Genomic DNA, 23,359 nt, shown 5'->3' on the forward strand with positions numbered 1-23,359 from the left:
AAGAAAGAAAGAAAAAAAACACAACACACCCCGCACAACAATCAGGCATTGTTCTGAGGGAAGAAAAGCAACTTTGACAGATTGAAATATAGCAGAGGCCCCTTCAAGGAAACCTGTAAACAACTTGTCACTCACTCTGTCGGTCTCACTGTTAGCTCTTGCTTTCCACAAAGTGCTGCGAACCGTCCTGGCAACAAACCCAAAGTTTCCTCAGCTCCAAACTCCATCAAACAGCCTTGTTGTGTGCAAGGGGAAAGGTAGCCACATGCCAAAACAGCGGGCGCGCACATACTCGCACGCACACACACACACACGCACAAACAACAAAAATAAACTTCCCGTTCGTCTCCTAGGGCTTTTCTTGGTTTATTTCTGCCTTTCCCACCTATTCTCTCACCACCACCACCACCACCCCGGGCGAGCGAGAGGACACCCTCCGCTATGGATCTCTGATTCCCCCTGCTCAGACAGTCCCCGATAACAAGCTGGCCGGAGCGCGGCTGCGGAGCCCCGCGGCTGGCCGCGGAGGAAGGCCAGCAGGTAATGGATCTTTCACGGGCGGGGATTGAGCCGCGGGCAACAGCAGCCGCTGCGGAGCCCGCCCCGCATCCCGGGGACACCCGGCGCCCGCTCCGGAGGGGAGGGCTGCACCGCCCGAACCCGCCCCGGCGGGGAGAGGGGAGCGGAGGGCGGGAGAACGCCGCGGTGAAATTCCCCTCCAAGCCCCGGGGATTAGCCGGGGGCTACTCTGGAAGCGGAGCGCACAATGCTTCAATAGTCTGCACGGCCCGTGTCCAGCCTGGCAATGGCTCGGAGTAAGGAGCGGAGGGGGAAAGCAAAAAAAAAAAAAAAAAAAAAAAAAAAAAAAAAAAAAAAAAAAATAAATAAAAAAAAATAAAAAAAAAAATAAAAGAAAAAATAAAAGAAAGGGGGGAAAAAAAAAAAAACCACCAAAAACTGGTCTCCTTGTTCTTTAGCACACACATTCACACACACCCACACACAACCACATATCTATACTCCATTCTTTCCAGTTCCCCAGCCCTCATTCCTTTTTTTTGTTTGTTTGTTTGGGGTTTGCTTTTGTTTTTTCTTTACTGTTTGTTTTTGTTTGTTTCTCCTTTAATTTGCAGCTGGACAACATTAAGGGCCTTTAAAAAACAGAAGGTTTTGACCCCACAACAGTTTGATTAGGTCCACTGCCCCCTCTCTTCCTCTCTTATCCCTACCTCCCAGTGACACAGAGAAAGCAAGTTTACTTTTTGAAATCTATACACATATTCACACAGAACAGCCATGAAATGCTCAACATTTTCGTGCCCACTGCCTGAAAAAAAATTCAAAATTAAAAAGCTTATTATTTTTATTAATATCCACCAGCTACACTGTTTAATTCCCTCCTTTTGCCTTTCCACACGTACGCTACAAACCAGCAGGCTAACGCAGGGGCCGGTCAGTCCAGGACTGGCATAAAGGCATCATCAGCTAGAAGCCTGGGGATGCTAATTTAAGTCACGAGTAGCGAACCCACTTTTGTAACTTATGCACACCGTCCCCACAGAGCATTAGACCACTGAGGAAACAAAACGCCAGAGCTAAGTTTGCAAAGGCGCCTTCATCGCGCTTCACAAAAGCAGATCTGCGAAGGCTGCCTCCAGCCTGCCTTACACCACCACAGCTCTCGGAGCCGAGTCGCATACAATCTGTCAACTTCTGGCATGAGGTAGATCTAATGGCTCCTCACTGTGGGGCAGGGTAAACTGCCTTCCTTCAGTAGCCCCTAGCAAATAATATTTTCCACAGAGGTCCATTCATAGGAGCCTGACAAACCTAGTTAATATGTACAAGGATTTTCATTTGTTGTTCAGTAGCCAGCCCTTTTAGGACAGCTCTGAAGCAGACATTGAAAAAAGCAGCAGATGATTAAAAAGAACAATTCCAAATACTTTCTCTTTCATCTGAGGGTCTCAAACCATGTTAAGTTTCACATTACTCCTCTGCAGGTAATAAATATAATTAGGGCTGATTCCAAAACTTTATTTGTATTGAAAAGTATCTCACTCCACAGGGGCTCCATTCAAATCATCAAATCTCTGTGTGGAGTAGGAGGCTACTTAGTAGGAGAATTTGGCCTCAAATGAGGAAACTGAGATGCAGACAGGCTTAGTAGCTTGCTCAAGTTGACACAGTTAGCCAGCTCCAGCAAAAGCATGAAAAGCAAAGATCCCACGTGCCTTACAGTTGACAGCAGCCCCTACGCTGCTGAAACACATCGTACATTTTAGCATTTTTCCCCACAACACAAAGGCATTACTTTTATGTCTACTCTTTGGTACACTCGTTGCTATATTCACATTTGTGAGTCCCCTTTGCTTAGTCTCTCATTTTCTCTTGATGCACCATCACTCCTCCATAAACACTGTTCCTTCTCTGTCCCTTTATGCTTTTCTTCCCCTGTTTCCTCATACTTGGCCTTGGGAGAAGTTTGCAGAGAGAAGCGACTCAGAAGCCCCACCTGGAAGAAGATTAAAACGACCTTTTTTTTCCAAAAAAAATTCAACCGTTTTGGCTGAAGAAGACTATCATATTTTGACTGCACATTAGCTCTACTCAGGTCTCTATCTTCAAACCTTTTTTCCTGCTCGGCTCTGCTCGACAACTGCCCTTCATCTACTACATCCTTCCCTCAGCTGTTCACGCGTACTTACCCCTTCCTGTATAATTTCCTATTTGAGCTTCTTTAGGACAATAATTACATACTCCTCCAAGTTGGTATAGCGTAATCAGGCTCCTTGGGTTGCTGGCTCTCAGCTAATATGATTATAAACCAGAGCAATCACTATCAACATCAGGAATTACGGAACAGGGCATTGGCTTTGATATAAAGAAGTACAAAACACTATAATAAAAGGGGGGGAGCAAATAAATGTTGATGGGAGAAAACAAAGACAACTGAGCAAGAGGGAGAGTAGAGAAGGGGGGAGGAAATGGAAGAAGGGAAGAAAGTAGAGATCGTTCCCCTGAATGCTTTTGACATGAACCTTTCTGTTCTCTTACCCTAATTTACATTTATTCTTATCCTACTACATCTTGTGCTCAGGTACCTACCCCTTCTTCCTAGTTTCCTTTATCTTACGTTTTCTGCAACTACTGAGCTCCTTCTGAGCAGACGGGTGGGAAGGAACAGAGCTGGGTCCAAAAAGGAGAAAAATAATTACTGCTACTATTGTGTTAATATTACTATTGTATTAACATTGTATTGTATTAATTGTATTGTATTAATCATTGTATTGTTATTATTGGATTATGAAGTCTACTGTATAGATTCACCAACAAAATTATGCTATCGTAGTAAGTTCAACTGCAATCATAAGGGGACAGAAATGTAAGTTAAACGGTTTGAGGGAATCTCTGAAGCCTTTCTACAGATTATTTCATACTAACTTTTAGGCTTGGTTTTGAGAAATTGCCAGGCCATACCACAAAGGCTGCTGTCATATCAGAAAGGGAATGAGCTGAGAAATTAGGATAAATAACAACTGACTGAGAAAGAAGAAAATTTATGTAATATGCAACTGTCCAACTTTTAACATACAAAGTTTTATCTTGTTTTGAAACTTTTGAGTAGTGATAGCAAGCCCTGATGCCCCATTTTACTGAGCTGACTGTAGTTACAAAAGCGGCTTGAAAATGGGGAGATTCATGTTCAGTTCTTCCAATTCTCTTCTCAAAATGTGAATTCAGGATATACATTCAAGTATCTTCAACTGCTGAAAATAATGAAATCTCCTCCCACCCCTCTTCCAGCATTTCTGTGAATCTGCATTTGTCTTGCTTTGCTTCCTTTAAGGGGCACCCGAAACAAACAAGTCCAGTCAAAAAAAGAATAATTTGGGTCAAACTAAACAAAAAATCTCTGAATTTCATTTAGGCAAGGGAAACAAATTATGAACTCCCATCTGAAGCTTTGTGCTTAACTGAATTTTGGTGCTATTGTGGTTCTCCTGTTCAAGAAGTAAACAAAAAAACCTAATTTTCTACCCAGCTCAAGTTAGAAATACCATAACTCTGGAATATTGCACAGATCGCATCCACAGGTCTATATACAAGCATATTGGCAGAAGAGAAACTTTAAATGAAACATTATTTTTTTTAAATCATCAATTGATAGCACTTCAGCCTCGTGCCTTTGGCAGTTGCTGCAATACAGTAAGTAAAGGAAGCGCTGGGGAAAAGAAAAAAAAAAAAAGCTTTTTGGGTTTTGTTATTTCCACTGTAGGTTTTAATAATAGAGACCTACGAAGTCCAAGGAAATGTAAGATGTTCCACAGAATGATTTACTGGAAAATTCTCACAGAAAATATGCAAAACTCTGAAGATCCTAAATGGATTTTCTCTTTTAGGCACACATCCAAAACAACTGCAGCATTAAGAATGAATATGTAAGATTTCTAAGAAAGGGTGTTTTTGGAACAGGTTAGAAGAGAGTGAAAGCAGAGTAGAGTGGGGCTGATGAATTTACTATGAAGAATATCTCACAAATAATGAGTGCTTACTTCAGAGTGTGGAAATGTTTAGCTACAATGCAGTTTGGATCATATGCTTAAGGAACATATTTTTCCTTTCAGTGTGCATGCCTAGCTGCCATTTCCATTAATGGGAATTAAGTACATGTGTCAAGAGGAGAAGTTAACTCTTAGAAATATAGCTAATCTATGATTTTTTAAAAGAATGTAAATGCCAGGCATGCTTGGTGTTGGCAAAACTGAGTGCTGAATATAGTATAGCAAAATCTGAGAAGGCGGTCTGGAGGACTGAAATTTCTGTGCTATTTAGAGTTTTTTAATTTACTGAATTTCTTCAAGGAAAAGTAAGACCATCTCATTTGCAAGTGGGAGGCCCTCATTTATCAGCTATTTACTTGCAATTTCAGCAGAGGCCTACCATCTGCAACCATCCCTGTAAAAAAGAACTGCCACTACCATTAAGAAGAACTCTGAACCTTTATCTAAAATTTAGAATTCAAACTTCCCTCAGGATCACTAAATATTACAATAAAGCTCCTAATAGTTCTTTAAAAGGAGGTTGGCACTCTTTAGTCCTGTCCACTCTGCATCAGCCAGAGTAAAGGAACCTCAGAATTAATGCAGATATAAAATATAATATGAACATAGTTTTTAGAAATAAAAACAGTATATGTAAACACAAATCAAAGAAATTATATTTAGACTTTAGCAAAAAGTAACTTCTAATTGTGAAAACAAGAAAAATGAGAGAGAGGTCACCTCACACCCCCCACTTCCCTTATTTAGAGTTCAGCTTGTTTTATTATTTTATTATAATGTCAGTTAGAGTCCCTTTACTGCCTGCCTTAGTACCCTTGGACTGCACAGAAGCAGCTTGAACAAAAATTAAATAAAACTGTGACAGTTTAAAAAAAAACCCAAGTTACAAAAATAGAGAACATATCCATGGATAGAAACTGTGCTTGAAATTACTTAAGAAGCTAACTGGATTTCAAATTTACAGTTTCTCATTAAGTTTCTGATCATAAAATGTTACTAAAATCAGAACCTGTTGCTCTGATGTTTTTTTTTCTCTGTGCTCTTTTTTCAGTTCTTTTGCACAGAACATACCATGCTGACTGAAGCCCACAGCCCCACCTCACTTGCAGTCTCTGTACTCTGCCTCCATCCTGATTGAGATGATTACTTTCTGAGTGACAGGCCTGTTCCCTGTCAGTGCCCATCTGATCTGCAGCCGCTGGGATGACAATGCCAGCAGGAATGTTCCTCCTCGGTGTCATTTCCAATGACTGTTACGAGCATGTAAATGCCTGCCACAATATACCCAACAATGACCCTAACTCATTTCACACAGATAACCAGAGCTCATCAAATGGAAATTACTCCCTTTTCACCTGTGCATGTGCAGAGGAGTGGCTGGGAAGAAGTCAAGTCTCTTTTACACACTCAACCTAAGTTTTACAGCTAAACATAAGCTTCTGAGCCTAAGTATCCTAATAGTACAACTCTGATCTATTTGTGAAAGTAGATAATAATTGTGGAGCATGATTCCAAGTGCACTGAAATTGTTCTGCTTAACCCAGTGGGCCCTTCTGCGTGACTCTCACTATAATTCTTGCAGGTTTTATCACCACATTCTCATCTCTTCCTCAGTAACAATTCTGTCTTTCTTTTTAACTCAACCACTGAATTAGGTTACAGTAATCACATTTTGTCCTTGTATTTCTAATCGGACTGCTTTTTCCACTGCAGTCTGCTCTTACTAACCTGTGCCTCAAGGACGCTGGGTTTAAAAACGAGTTCCTTCCATCTGACGCAAAACAAGCATCACGCTTGGGTGTTCTGGAATAATCCACCTCACCTCACCCTGTGTGTATTGGGAAGGCCTTCCAGCCTTTTTTTTGCAGTCATGAGGTTTGCTGTGGTGTTGGCAATGAAAATTCTCCATGCCCACAGGAAGAGCTACTGCCGCCTTCTCTTCACAAGTAGCACTTGTCTTTTGAGGGCCATTGGGATCCTTGATGGCACTACCAGTACTGGGCTAGTGGCCACCTTCAGCAAACCAGCTTGAGCTCTTTGATGGTTGGCAAGACACAAACACAAACAGCTCAAGTCACAGTTCTCCTGCCTTTTATATATTCCATTGGACTAGAGAAAAATCGAGACAATAAAATACTTCCAAGTAATATTACCATTTTCTAGTCACTTCCAACTGGAAGAGCAGTGAGGAATTAGGTGTCCTGTAAGAAATGCCCTCTACCAAAACCAGTAGTTGTAATTATACAAAGAACACAAAAAGATAACATTCTTACAGTCTGTAAATTGCTTATCTCTGTTATTTTAGTCTGTATAATCATAAGAACTCATGTAACTGCTATGTAGTAAATGTTTAAAAAATGCAGATCCTGAAATATAATGTTTGTAAATTCTGAAGAAATTTGTAAAAATATTGCCTTTTTACCGTACCACACACAAGTTCCCTACAAGACATGCCCTGCCCATGGTAGGATTAATGCAAATTAGTGTTTATTAAATTCACTGTACTGATATTTAACTTGTTGTACATGTCACTGGGAAGATCAAACTGTAAATTAAGTAATGATTCTAATGATGTTAAATCTATCTCTTTAAGGGAAGGATTTATAAAACATTTTGCTATCTGACACCTTGCACACTGAAACAGCAATCCATAAGTATGTAGAGTTGTGTTCCATTTAAAGTTACAAAAGCATCCCAAACCCATTCATTTATTTTAACGGTGTTCTGATGCAGTTTTATGAGTTATTTTCCACTTCTGAGTAAAAGCAAAACTAATGCCCTTTGGTTCTGTAAAAACAAAAAACTGAATTCCTACTTCCAAGACACAAACTCCAGTTCAGCCACCATTCTAGAGAAATAAATACGTAAGTATCATATATAAACCAGATCAATTTCTTGTTGTTATTGCTATTTATATGGAGTCTTAACTCTTGCATCTCACCTGTTATTACACAGGACAGCTAGAGCCTAGAACCATTGCTGGGGTAGCACCCCAAAGGTCCCTGGGAATGCTTCTGCACCTTGCATGAGGTAAAATAGAAAATACTGATAGAGTATTTTCAAGTCATAAGTATGGGAAAAACAGAGTATCTAGGAACATTCTTCAGAAGCTCTAATGCAATCCAGGTATAAGGTTGGTACCTTCTGCTTGCTACCAATTAGCTTGTAAGCAAGATAGATCTTCAACAGTTGACATTAAGGTATATTCAGAATATAAAAAAAGCAGGAAGGAGCCATAAAAAAGAAAAATAGAGAAAAGGGGGGACCACCGGACTGAGACAAACATTCATACAGTCATTAAGATTAAAACACAAAGAAGTTTGCGAAGAATGTTTTGTAAAGAAAATTTCTGTCATAATTTTTCCTCTGCCTGCAGCAGATCCAAAGTTCAGTGTCTCTTCTCTTGCCATACAATATTGTACTGAATCTAAACTGCACGGAGTCATTCCAATGACGGAGTGATCCGTCATTGGAATGGGCTGCCCAGGGAAGTGGTGGATTCTCCGTCCCTGGAGATATTTAAAAAAAGACTGGATGTGGCACTCAGTGCCATGGTCTAGCAACCGCAACGGTGGTTCAAGGGTTGGACTCGATGATCTCTGAGGTCCCTTCCAACCCAGCCAATTCTATGATTCTATGATTCTATGATTCTATGATTCTATGATTCTATGATTTGGTCACCCGCTCTTCCCTTTAAATAACACTTTCTATTTCTGATGAGGCTTTTGTTTTGTTTTAAAAAGTTTAATTTTTCTTTCTTTGTTGATACATTTTCCTTTTGTCATTATTTCAGGGTTGTGTAAAAGTAATTAGTGACACGACGCCAAGGACTGAACCTCACAAGCAACCTAAATATTTTGATTTACTGAGAATGCAGTCCATAATTTACAAAGTGCCTGGCCCCTGTCTAATAAATAAAATAAAATAAATTAGATAATTTCTGCATGTTAACAGCCTGAAAATGCAGAAACAGTGACTGTCACCACACCAGATATCAGAGATATTCTTCTGACACTTTTTCAAGAAACACAAATCACATTCTTACGTACCTTTTTAGCATTTGACCACACATGATCAAACCTGTCAACCATCTCTCCTGGTATTTGCATGTGGCCGCTGCACTTTCTTGAGAGCATGGTTCAAAATCTGGGCAAAGGTTTCACATGTGAGAATGTCACAGGTGAAACTCATTTTCTATTGAATTCTGAGCTAGCAATAGAATGGCAGCAGGTGTCTCCAGAATTGCAAATGGAGTGGAAAATAAAAAAAACAAAAAACAACAGGCTTTTTTTTTTTTTTTTTTTAAACTGGTCTTTGTTTTTTTTAACTTGTCATAATTTTCTCAGAGGGGTCCCAATCCTGAAGTCAAAGTTAAAACCTGCTGTATGCAATCAGAACATTTTGTTCTTAGGCACAAAAGCAACTGTCCAGGGAGAACTTTGTGACTGCAGTCTCTAAAAGGAGCAGAGGTTTTGGAGTGATTTATAGGCCATTACACATGAGGCCACTAAAAAATGCCCATGATGTTTCCAGATATTTCTATCTGCTTGCATAGAAAAGATCCACAAATGTACAAAAAAGATGTGCAAATTTTCTTACGGTAGTTTGAAAAATCACCACAGAATTTAAGTGAGAACTCTGCCTCATGAAACAAAGAAACTAGAGCTTGCTTCAAAACAAGAGACAGTTCTCCATCACATATGTCCTGGGTGTTTCAAAGCAAGGTGGGCTCAGAGCAGACAAATGCTCTGTAACAAAAAAAGGGAAGTTTGTGTCTGTTTCTCATCACCTGCTGATTGCTCTGACTCTGGCATATACATTATTTCATACAACCTTGGCGTAAGTGCAAAGTTGATTCAAATATAAAATCAAGCAAATTTTATAAAACAGGGGGAAAAATCAATACATGAATAAAAAACCAGCAAGCACACTACCAAATGTGATACCATGAGGTAGCAATGAAGATGCACCATCACCCCACAGCATCGTGCTGGGGACCACTTGTGCCCAGGCACCCCTGACTGGAGCTCAGGGCTACATAGGACAAGTTGGATAGACAAAGCCTGATGTGTTACAGAACCTCCTCACCTTTTAAAGGTGTGGTCTGCAAAGTCAGGGTGAGAGCAACATCTTTCATGGCTAACTCCAAATCCTCACACAGGACATATAATACAGAGATAAACTTGTGAGTATTTTATTTCTCTGATACAGAAATAATTTGGGAATCTGGAGAAGAAGTGAATTACAAGCTCCATAAAAGACTGTTTCCTATTTTGTAGTAGTTAGCTTGCACTTAACTGAATGACTTATTGTTCTTGTAATAACTGGAAAAGTAAAAAGGAGCAATCGATCTTTCTTTTATTTCATCAACTTTTGGGGGTTTTATTTATCTTTTCTCTGAACAGTCTCTCAGCTTTTTCCTCATGTAGAAGCCAGTCTATTTATGATTAAAATTTGCAATGCTTGTGCTTATTTTTGTATTTCTTCTGTTTCTGTTATTTATATTCTTCAGGTAGCCTAACCTGTAAAGAGCTTAGTATTGCAGGAAAAGCCTTACTACTGACACATGCCACCCTACTCTTTTCACCATTATTTCTTATTCCATTTTCAACAGCTGAATCTTGTCCTTGGACCGGTCCACCTAGTTTGATTAAGTATTCCATAACAAAACTGAGGCTGTCTTTCCTTCCATTCCCAAGTGGTCATAGTTACACTAGAACAGAGCAGTGAGTATTGTTACTTCAGTTTTTCTGCCTGATGTGCATTTGTCAACAACACACTTGTGTAACTAACCTGCCTGGCTTCCTTTCTGGAGCTCTCCACTATCTCTTCCAGTCCTGACTTGAGTGATTCTCCTTCAGAAGCAAATGTTTCTGTACCACTGGTCACAGTAATTTTCAATTTATTTATACATATGTGTGTGTGAAACCTACAACACTCAGACTTTTGATACACATGTTATTCTTTTTCCTACACCATAAACTGATTATATACTTTTTAATTTTGCCTTCTGTTGCTCAGAAGACTACCTAATTCTTCAAAGTACTCCTATTCCACAATCACATTTCTAATAATCCCTTGTGAAGGTCTTTTTCAAAAACTATCCTTAAAGACAAAGAAAGAAGTCTAATGATTGTCTTTTACTATTTGTTGACAAGCTCAAGGAATTAGACACCATTTTTCTTTACACAAGTTATGCTGATGGATAGCTACGGTATCACAATACTCATCTATATGTCTCCTAATTTTATTTTTTATTACTATTTCAACCAATTTATCAAGTAAGGAAAGAAAACTAATTAGACTAATTCTCCCCATCAATTCCACTGTTCAATTAAAGAGAAGCAGAAAAATTGCTTTCTCCAACCTTATAGGTTAGAAGCTAATATTACAGAAAAGACTACATATTAAGTTATCAGCCTTATTTGAGCTCACCATCAATTTCCAGTAGCACATTTTGATGTGTCCAACTTTACCTGGTACTCTGTTGCTCTTCGTTTTTTGACTTTAGCACCTACTTTTTCTTTACCTTTTTCTTTGACAGGAATTAATCCTTAATATTGCAAAGGAATGGCTGTAGGTTAGATTTCCCTCTTAGGTCTTCTGTGATAGAATATGACAAGGAAATGATTTGGTTTCTCAGCAAACCCATTATTCTCCTTATCTATTATTCTGTGTTACAGTGCTAAGGAAAAAATCCTTAAGTATTATTTTGTGTTACAGTATTTAGGGAAGAATTACTGATATGGACAGTCTTTTAGAATATATCTGAATTTCCTCCTTCTGATTTCAGCAGATCAACCCGTCTTCAAGACACTATGTTTGTTTTGGAGTTCTCTTGCATTTCTACCTAGCAATTATCCTGATGTCCTCCAGTTTCATGCCACACCTATTCTAATACCACACTTCCTTTCCTAATACAGTATACAGGGCAACACAAACCAAGTCTTCCAACAGATTGCAACCAAGTCCTTCCCCTAGATTCAGTAAGCTCTAGGAAGTCAATAAAATTTCACCATACATTGATTTACCCATACAGCCTATAAAATCAGAGCCTGTCTTCATCAAGGGGATATGAACTGGAATCATCTCTCTAAAGCTGAGGGAACTATAGCTTCCTGCATCAGGCAATTGGGCCAGGGATTTGGCAAGATTAAGCCACCTTGCAACACTTTCCATGGTCTCTGCACATGGTGAACTAGCACACATAAATACAGTATTTTTTTAGTCATGATCCAGTGACTGACATTTACAAATCTGAATACAGTTTTTTTTGTGTGCAAAGCTTGCACACTTCATAGGCAGAAGAGAAAGCATGTGAAACCAGAATGGAAAGTTTCCATATTAACCAAAACCTGACAGATTTTTTTCTACTGAAAACTACATATTTCTTATGAAGCTTACAAACTATTTCCTTTCATTAGAATTTTACCTGCCAACCTGCTTTCATTATTGGTAAACACAGTCTCCCTGACACTCTGTGTAATACCCATGCAGGATCTGCAACATGACCTGTCCCTAAAATACAGATATTCAATGAAAAACTCTTTGAGCTGTCTTTTTAAAGGTTGCTGCACACAAAATCTGTGTACCACAATGGTTGTTCATTTGTGAATATTCCATCAATATAAAGCAGTGGGTATACTACATTGGGAAGATTAAAATGATCAAACCTCTTAGAAATAATCTGTTGGATTCACAGGTTAAGCAGCAGGAATAAGAGAAATGAGGCTCACCCTCACCTACAGGGGCAGTAGAAAGGCAACAGACACACTACATGGGCTTAACTGGATCCCACATCATGCGGTGAGCGAGTCCCATGCATCCTTGTTGCACTAGCCTGACGGCACACAGTCATTCTTTGCATAAAGCTGGAGCACCTGTCTGGGATTTTCAGATATTCAGCAGCAGTTGCTGAAGAGTCAGATGTTGCTGAGCTTTTCCTGGCCGTCCAGAAATCTCATAGCTCACTGCATGAAGCAGCGAGGTAGTAGATTACAACTGAAAGCCAGAGCACGTTGCACAACTCTTTGCAGTTTGCATGTCCGGAGAAGCTTTCAGACTTGTCACATTCACTGTGTCTGTCACGATACAGAAGAGGATCCCTGTAAGAAACACATGCAAGTCTCGTGACATCATTCTGAACTGAAAGCTGATGCTGACCATTTCTCTTCCCATCCCAGTGAGTGAAGTTCCCTCACGTTTAGACTACTGACAATCCTTACTTCTAGTGATATAAAATACATCTGAGGTCATCACCTTAAGAGTGTGACCATATTTCTTGTGCTAATGCCTTTATTTACAGGTAACCAGGTAAGTGTCATTGTTTTCTCAGTGCTTAAATACACAGAGCTGAATGGAGGAAGCCTTCGGTTTGTATGCTGGGATCCATTTCAAATGTTGAAAAAATACAAACCTAGCAAAAATAATGAAAAGATAAGCCTGAAGTGCCTTTATGAATATAAAGAATCTATAAAGCCGTCACTAGGTGGGTCCATAGCAATGGATTAGACTTCGAGACATATTACATGCTAATCATTAATGATTAAAACAGATGCAGTACAGACCAAAAGAGAGTCTGGAAAGAGGAAAATCAAGTGAGAGATTCTTTCCTCCAGCTGCAGAGTCAGCAGGCCTCGAAACCAAAGGATTGAGGGGCTGTATTTTGCCCTCACTGACCACCCTTGTAGATTCTTTCACTGGGAAGAGTACAATTCAAATTATAACAGAAGTTACTCATGTTCTCTGGCTAACAGGTCCACATACATAAAAGGGGTGTTTCTCTTTTCTGTAGGAGTAAGGTTAAGAACGAAAGAAGGTATTTTTACAGACACAAATCTGCACCGTCAATCCAAATGAGGAATGTTCCTAACTCATCCTTGATAGTATTTCTTTGGGGCAGTTAGTGGGAAAGTGTAATTTCTTAAATTACCTTTCTCTTGAACTGCCATAAGAGTAGGGTGTGGGTTTGAGGATGAAACCCCACTATTTTTTGGTCTGGTGATGTTTATTCAGATCTAGCCAGACTTGAGCCAAGTAGGAAACTGCCTCAGCATGGCAACCATGACAGGAGGGATAACAGGTATTTTCTCATTTCTGCTAAGCAGAAGCTCCTATCAGAATACAAAAATGATGGAAAATGTGGGTGGATTATTTGATTCCAGCTGGCTCCACATCACACAGTAAGGAAATGCCACGATCTTTGACAGGTTCATATTAGCGAAAATCAAGCAAAAGATTATGGGAAAGCTTCCCATTCCATTATCAAATAATTTGGGGGAGGCAGAAGGATGGGAGACTAGCAGTTTTTCTTTCTAAGCTCTTAGGAACTGTCTATTTTTATGACCCTTTTAGTGTTGAAAGCATTGTCTGAAATAAAGACTAATCTCAAAGGATGTGAAAGCAAACCTATCGTTAAGACTATTCAGAAAATGTAAAGCAGGAAGAAATGAACCATTTTCATCTGGTGGAGCTGCTACATAGCAGGTCTGACTTGACTAGTGATGGATGCCAGGGCCCTGGGGGGCACCACCAGCCTCCAGGAGCCCTGCTCCTCACCAGGACTCCTCCCACCTGACTTAGGACCCTATTTCCATCCCTAGGACCATCAGCCTTTTGCCCCAATTACCCTGCAGCATCCTGCATCTCCCCACAGCCCTGCCCAGCCATAGGCCCACATCCTGGTTCTGTGGAGGTGGAGCTGCCCCACTGCTGGCCAGGATGATGGGACAGGCCCTGGCTGCCAGACCCTGTCCTGCCAGCCTGGAGGGAGCCTCCATAGCTCCAGGTCCCTAGGGAGCTCCTGGCCTCTGTTGACACCCTGATGATAGGCCTGATAGGGTCACCTGCCCGTGACACTGCCAGTAATAAACCTTCCTGATTACCTCCAGTATCCAAACCAAACAAAAATCATCATCACAGACATCTTCCCTACAGAGAGCTGAGTGGCAACATGCTGTTCATACGGGAACTCACTGCTCCTAGTTACACTTTTAAGTTGTCTACATACTATATAGAATTAAGTGCCTTAAACACTACACAAAAACTGATCTGTGGCAGTCAGTAAGGAAGAAGTGGGAACACTATTTAACTATCATCCCCACTGGTGTTTGAAATCCCTGCAACTGAGAAACCACTTCTTGCCCTTGGGCCCCACAATTCAATCTCTCTCTTCTTCCTTGGGATCTTTCCTTTGGCTGCTCCTAAAGACTTGCTCCAACCACCAGGCTTTAAAGCTACAACTACTGAATAGTCAAACACAGCATTAGGTCTGTGTAGAGGCTGCTACAAGATGCAGAAAACTGATTTTGATGGGAAAATTAAGTAGCACAAAGGACAAGCTACCAGAGTAGTAGGTAAGGTATGCAACCAACAAGATGGTCCTCCAGCTTCCAGACCCTTTTGTTCCTTTGTTTTACATTAAGTGGCCACGGATGAAGTGTTGAAATTGTTTCATTGCCTAATTCATTAAGCTAGGAGACAAATATCTTTCTGCAGCCAAATTAGTCTTTTATTCTTTCTGGTCAGTTTGAGAAATGTCATTAGCAGCATTACAAGATCTCAACCCATCCCAGACTCTCCTGTGTCCTGGTGGTTGGGCTACTCTCCTCAAAAGTGAAAACTGAACATCTGACACACCTTTGGCAAGAGGAGAGACTAACCCTGAGAGAGCAACATTTCATGTGTGTATCCAGAGAGGTATCTGAGGAAGATAAGTGCTATGCTGTTCATTTCTACCAAGACAGAAGCACTTCTGAGTCCACTTTATTTTAACTTAAGGATCTCATGCAATTGGAAAGTTTCAGCACAATCAGGATAGACATAAGCTAAGAAGAGGTTCTTGGGATCACAAGATTTCATTTAGGCACTCAGGCTCTGTCACTGTTCACTTTAAACACTTGCAGATCTGAGCATAAGTGCAGCTCCAATTAAAGAGAACAAGATATGCCCTGTGTAAAGAAAAGAGATGTGGTTGGAATAAAACTCCCCAACAGGAAACAGGCTGGAAAAACACATAAACTCAAGAGTTTGAACCCGTTATTTACCAGTCCCTTAGAATTAGTATCTCTTTCAAAAAATACATGTTTGCTGCAAATTTAGTATCTGCTCAAAGCCATGCTAATGTTCAAGGAGTGGCAACAGTTAATTCTCATTAAGTATTACCATCAAACTGCACTTGGATATATGCAAATTCATCACATGGTTCTTTCAGTACAGTCAACGCACTCAGCAAAAACATGAGATCGTAGCACTATGGCATGAACCAAGTACTATTATACCATCAGGACACTCTCAAATGAACACTCTAAAGACACTTACTTAGTAATTTCTGAGTAATTTCAACTCTAAATTCACCCTTTTTTTTTATTTCAACATGTATCATCAGAAAATACTTATCATGTAAAAATCTGATTGAGGTAAAGATAAGCTGCCTAATAGTTTGAACAGGTAACTGTAGGGTAGGAATTGTCCAGTTTGTAATGTCAGTGCTGGTCCAGCTTCTTTGAGATCTGTGAGGCCTTGCCAACTCTAGCACTAAGCATCCCAACTCTTTAAAAAGTTAGTATCTATTTTGTAGGACTCCCAAGAGAATCAGCTTTAAATGCTTTTTTACGGTGCTTTCAAAAATACAGAGTACTGCAGAAGTGCACGGAACTGCTGAAAGAACTGACAGTGCATCTGGAATTTTGCTTTTGTGAAATGCTTGTCTCAACAACCTTTTCCTCTCATTAAGAATCTGTTTTCTTGGAATCACAGCTAGTATGTTATTAACTTCTCTAATAGATGGTAAGGATTTGTGGAAATCAAGACAAAAGTTCAGAATAGAGGTGGATCTCAGTGGGGCTTTATTCTGTAGCTTCCTCTGGAGCCCTCTCATCAATCACGTGTTACTAAGAGGCAGAGATGGTGCAAGGGATGGAATACTACTTACTGGATCACCTGGAAGTGTCATGAACATTCATTTGAGGAAAACTCACTCTTTCCTCATACTTGGTTTGCATTCTTTTGGATTTATGGCTGTTCTTAAGAGCTGAGGCTAACATTGTTGAGGTGGCCATTGTAGCTGATACCCTGTTTGGTGTTGTATATGGATTTTGTCAATGGAGTACTTTGCTTTATATGCATGCCAAATATCCAAGATATTGAGTAATGTTGATAAATCAGAAAAACCTTTGTTGCAAATCAGCTGCATACCATGTCAATAATACTGATAAAAAAATCCTCTTATCTCGTATTCTACACTATTTGCTTCTAATTAAACCTGAAAAGAGAAAAGCAGGGAAGAAGGCAGAAAGACCGACAAAACTCAGAACTTTTCAAGTTCTTCAAAAAGGTTCTGTTCAAACAGCAGTTCAAAGTATAGTCTAGTTCTTATTTTATCCTGAGTTGGCTTATCCATCCACCATAAGGACTTCTTTAGTTCCTGTAAAACAACTGTGTGTTCAGGAGTGTCTATTCTGAAAATGTTTCTATTCATAAAAACGGTCTTGCTGAATTCTAGCTCTCCAGTATGTTTGCAACTCAATGTGAGATTTACTGGCTGACAGATAAAAGATGTCTTTTTCAAGCACCAGTCCTGAACACTCAGTAAGGGATCATAAAATCAATCTGGTTACCTAGTGGCTCATCCAGCAACAATAGGAACAGACAATTTGTTCACTGTCAACACGTGGACAACTCCATCGCCTTGGCTGCCTTCAGTCGGGCTACGCAACCTTGCGGAGGAGCCACACTCAGACGCCTGCTCCTGATGCATGGAACAAAGGAAGTTTCATACCACTGTTCCCTGAAGCTGCCTCTCATACAGTGTGGAGCAGGGGTCGGCAACCTTCCAACGGTGATGTGCCAGATTGTAATTTTCTTTCCCAAATTAGAGTTTAAGAATGCTGGCAGGAACTTTGCAGGAGCCAACAGACGCTGCCTCTCAAAGAGGCAACATGCTGCCAATCAGCTGATTGGCAGTATCTTGCCTCTGTGTGAGGCAGGGGCTCTGGGCTCCCTGGGAATTAGGATCTCAGTAGGAGCTGATGCCTCTCAGAGATACCTCCTGCATTGGCCTTCCCATGTTCCATTCTCAATCTGCCCTGTGGTATCAATGCCAGGAGCGGCCAGCTTCTAGGTTCTGCCCTAAAAATCTTACCAGGACTCAAATCCTCCAGTCTGGGCACTGATGCTAGCATGGAGGCAAAAGACCGAGAGAAAAATAGCCTTCAACATTCCTGGAAGCTTGAAAAGTCATGGGAAATAACACAAACTTTCTCAGTTGTGAAAGTGTATTTGTAATGCTCAGTTTCTGTCCAGGGGCATGAGGGTAATTCTACTGCCCAACACACACTTTGGATAAAAATACACTTAAAATAATTACATGTACCCTTGCACTTGCTTCGAATTCCCATACCTCTTTTACTTTCAGGACTCAACAATCATTTTCAATTAACAAGAGAGGAAATACACATAAATGCATCCCACTGGTTGGAGCAGAATAGATAACTACAAGTAACTCTGCACATTTTAAAACTAAAAAGACTTGTGAAAATAAACAGCAATTTTCTAATTTTTTTTGACAAGACATTTATTTGAACTTAACTAAGACACTGAGACTACAGCCTCTACTTTGAAACACTAAAAGGGGACAAGAGTCTTCCCACCTCTTTTATCTTCTGCGTAGCTGTCATGTTTTGAAGGCCATCAGACACAGTGAGGGAATACAAGGGGAGAACCACACTCTCTTCAATTCCATGCTCCCCAGCCAAACTGAGTAGTGATGCACTTGATAGACCTCCCACTGTGTCCACTTCGGGGCATTTTATAGCACTGCTGGCTACCCCTCCTTCCTACATCCTTTTCCATGCAGGCTGCAGTTCCCAATCTTCCTCTAAGAATAGCAGTGGTTCTAACTCCTGTGCCAGTGGCAGTACTTCACTGGCTTTTGTTCAGTGAAGAGTCTAATTCTGCTGAGCTGGTAGCAGCTGAGATTGTTAGTGATATATTGTCCTAGCATTAAATACACTGTCACCTGGCAGGATGATTAACTGGAGTCTGAATCTTGGCAGAATAGTGTTTTGCAGTTAGTTTGGCATTTCTTTATTAAGTTCAGGTTAGATTCACTTAAGGAATGTGCTTGCCAGCTATGCCATGTTTTTGACTTTATATCCATCATGATGATTAATGGTCTATATACAAAGATATCCATAATGAAATTCTTACCTTCTTTTCCCAGCCCAACATAAAACACACCTATCATTGTATTCTGTTGAAGCAAGGCAAATTCCATAAGAAACATTTCCAGACATCAACACAGGATCTTACTGTATTCCGCACAAATGCAAAACCTTCTAAACATGAGTGCAAATATTTAGGGGTTGGCATTGTCCAAAAAAGGACACATTTCTTTTTTGCTTTTTTTTTTTTTTTTCCCTCTATGTTCCTTTAATCAGTGAATCATCTAAGAGTATATGAATTTTTGAGTGTCTGCCTCTATGCCTATGCAGTTATCAGAACAGAACTATTACAATGGTAGTGCTCAAGAACCTCAGCCACCAGTGGGTTGTAGTTGCTAGATAACACAGAGAAAAATCATAGTTCCTGCCCCAGGAATTTTGCAAGTTGTGAAATGAGGCAGTAGTTAAGACTGGAGCAGTATGGAAACACAATTGCTCGAGGTTATTATGCAATGTTCTCCAAGACCTATCAAGCTTTTTTAGATAGTAAGACAAACCTGTAGTTCAGCCGCACTTTCAACAACTTCATACACCTCACTGCCAAGCTTTGCAGAGTACCACTGTTTTGTGGTTTATTGCTTAGGAATGGCTCAACTGTACCATTTCACCTTCTGGAGTAATAGACTTCCATCCAGGGTTGTCACTGCTACTTTGAAAGCTGAGAGAACAGACTGAAAGACACAGCTGTGCTATGAAGAAGTTATGAAGTAAAGTAGTTATTAATCCCTACAAGCATATAAATCACCATGTTCAAGTGCAGTACAGTTTCTCTAGCATATTTTACTCCCCCTCTGAAATATGAATTTCTCTTGCAATACCCATAAATACTTTTTCTTAAGTACCTAGGGCCAGATTCTCAAAAATCTCTCAAAATGTAACTAGAAGATCACTCTGTAGTATTCAAAAATGCTTACAGAAGTAGTGCTTAAGCACCTTTTAAAACCCCAGGTGATACTTTGATGAACTTTCTAGGGCCTAAGTATCTTAGGTACTGACCCATCATGCTAAAAGAATTGCTCAGAGCTTCCTCCTCTTCCCATACACAGCTCAGTGCTCAATGACAATAACAAACCTTTTCTTCCTGGGTTAAAGCTGGTAGCAGCCAAGTTTCTCTTTTAAGTATTTAATTAATTTTATTGCCAAAGTATTCTTCTTGAAATCTTGATAAAGAGCACTTAGCACTCAGAATTAACATTTAAGGGAAAGAAAGCTCAGATGGGATTTATCTCACCTAACATTACACATCCTCAGCATAGCTGTTAATATCTGAGCTAGGCTCCATTCACAGCTAGCAGAGAGAGAAGTAGGGTCTCACAGGATGGAATTCATTCGACCCATTCTAAATAATGATTAAAGGATTTGGTGAGTTGCATCTCAGAAGTGCCTGTATCTCTGCTTTGACCAGAAAGGAAGAAGAGATAACAACATTCAGCATGGTATCTAGTTTGAAAACATATATGTTAAGTAAGATGGATTGCACCATTGTGTCTGGAGGTTAATACAGGATGTTGATAGTCCAGTTTTATGAATTCCTTCCTTTCTGTCATTGACTCCAAACATAACCACCAGTAAATCATTTAACTTCTCAATGTTTCAGTTTATGTATCTATAAAAAAGGCCTATTATAGTGCCATTACATTCTAGATACGCTGCAGAGTCATAGCAAAGCAAAACTAGCTCTTGAAAGTGTGTTGAGAACCTCAGAGGGAATATATTAAATATGTGCAAACCATATTAAAGAGACTACTAAAGATTGGGAAAACAACTGAAAAAGACTTGGAGCAAGGAATAAAAGAGATTAAATTTCACTTGCTGCATATAAATGTTGTGAATAGTCTATCTTACAAATGTTTAGCATGTTGCACATGCTCAGGAGGTCTAATATTTCAAGGTGGGTTTTCTCCACAACATGAGGAGAAGTAGAGAACTTGGTTAAATTGTTATCTAGACTTAAAGAGTCAATGCAGTCTAAGAGAGTTTATTGTGCCATCAAGCCTTGCAACAGAGTAAATGAAGCAGGGTGCTAATCTTCTCAGAACTCTTTTATTAAAATGGATGATTGCATGTACTGCCAAACAGACAGGGTATCAGGTTTTGATTTACTAAGCCCATAAGCATTGCACCCCATGTGTTTTTGTATTATTTTCATAAAAATGAAAAAACAAACAAACAAACCTGAGGGTTAAGATGGCCATTTGCATGGATTTTTTCCCCTTTTTCCCATCTAAGAAGGTCTGAAGGAAATGCAAATGTTGAACTTGTTAGCCAGGAAAACACAGTACATTTTTTTTTCTGTATTTGGCAGTCTCCCAGTCTGTATCTGGAAGCAAATGGTTAATGCTCCACACACAGCCAGAGGTGCTGTAAAGGAGGGAAGAACTGAGCACCTGAGGTGATTATAGCTGAAAACATGACTCTAATGTAGGGAAATAATTCATATTTAAATAATTGATTATTATCTACAAAGTTATCATTATAATCATGTTTATAATGAATGCATGTTTTACCAATTTGAAATAACTAAGTATTCTAATCTTAGCAAGCTTAAAGAAAGTCTGTTAATGAGATAAGAATATTTTGCTTTCTGCATATGTATTAACTGCTCTTTTTTTTTTTTTTTTTTTTAGTGCAGAAAAATGCTTGCAAGTGGATCACTCAGATGTGTTCTTGCAAATTCACCAGTATGAGTGCAGGTAGTATAAGGAGGAAATGCTACTGGGAGAAATATAGATAGCTGAAGGCTTTAAATGGCGACTGGTACTTCAAATTGATATGGCCTTTCCCTTCAGTTCATTGTGCCTTTCCTTCAGTTCAATGGCCTTCCCATTCAGTTCAATGATGTCTTCACTTCTGTATTTCATTAGTGGCTGAACTAAATCCCACTCCTGAGTATCTGTGAAGCATTTTCAACTAAATGCTGCGGGATACAGAACATCCTTATTTTACTGAGAACTGATACTCTTAATGGGAGCACGTCCTTTGAATTTCCTCAGTGGTATTTATTTTTCATCCTTCCCAAGCAAAGCACAACCTTTCACTTCGAATGAAACCTGTACTATAAATACCAACACTGTAGTCACTTAGAAACCTGTTCTCATACTGTGTTAGGTGTTACCTTCCACCAAAATCAATGGAATTTAGGAATTTAAATCTCTTAAAGGATTGGGGGTTTAGTCTAATATAATGAGTTCTAAAGGTATTATACTTTGAAACCAACAGTCACCAGGGGATAGTCCTGTTTACTTTCACACAGGGCCTCACATATTCTACATTTTATCCAGAGTTGGTGAATCACTGATGGCTTAGAAATATCATCTGTACACTTCTGGTGAACAGCTTGACACACGGCGGGCAGAGACCTTCCCCACGTGCAAACCTCACAGTTGTATGTGTATTCAGGACCCCTTCATCTGCTTCCCTAATAGCTTACATCAATGCATGGAATTATATCCCTTCAGGTCATGATAACAAAAGGCACCAGTTCTTCCCATTTCAGATCAAAAGGAGCATTGTAATACAGAGATCACCCTTGAGGTTATTATCTGTCCAGTTTGATGGCCTGTGATGGATTTTCTATCATGTAATTTGAGGAATTCAATTCTGCGGATGTTCAGAACTTTGAAGCACTTAAAAATAACTTAAAATAGTGTCTTCCCCTTTTTTGGATGATCTGCACAATTTTAAATGCCCTCATTTTGCTACACTGCAAAACCCTGATGACCAGCAATAGACTGATCCTTCAGGAAAATAACAAGTCTTGTGACAGCACTGCCATCACTGAGACACAAGTTCCCCTGATAATCATAATCAGCACTTGATGTTCCAATAAACACTACTGAGCATCATTTTTTTTCAGGACCATGTATACTGAAACAGTACTTCTACTTTCCCTAATCGCATTGCTACTCATTTGTGTATTTTAGCTCAAAGCAGAAATCTGGACTAAACTTGTATTAAAATACTAGGAGTTAAGCTCTGGCTGCAGGTTACACATCACACATACGTGTGAGAGACATTGAAAAGCAATGGGAAGTCAGGAAGCAGAGCCATTTCCAGTATCACTGCCATTCTGCCTCTCCCACTGTCTCCCCTCTGTTGTTTTATGAGCTCCTGAAAAGGGGAAGTCTGGGAACAGGCTCCCTCAAGAAGAAGTGCTGCTGTGGAGTCCAGAAATACCAGGAAACAAAACAGAAGCTCTGGGGGATAATAAACAACATGAAGTCTCTGTGGACTTTTATCCACTTAGAATGATTATTTAAACAGCATCCAAAAGGCTGATATATATATATATGTATATACTGATATGGGCTACAATAGCACGGATTGATTATGCCTCTGCCTCCAGAGTGAGCATATGGAGAAGTGATACCCTTCAGTAAGGACTGTGGAGACAAAGGCAAGATATGCATTAGATATGGCTCAGGCTCACAGCAAGTCCTTCTTCAGCTACCTTGTGCTTTTCTTCAGTCACAGCAATCAACTTCTGCTGTTCAGTTCTTACGCAGCATAAAATAGTTGCTCATGTGAAGAGCAGTTTAGTATCAGTGTCCTACAGTCTCAGCCCAAATACAT

Source organism: Calypte anna, chromosome 1, assembly GCF_003957555.1.
Source record: "Calypte anna isolate BGI_N300 chromosome 1, bCalAnn1_v1.p, whole genome shotgun sequence".
Taxonomy (NCBI): domain Eukaryota; kingdom Metazoa; phylum Chordata; class Aves; order Apodiformes; family Trochilidae; genus Calypte; species Calypte anna.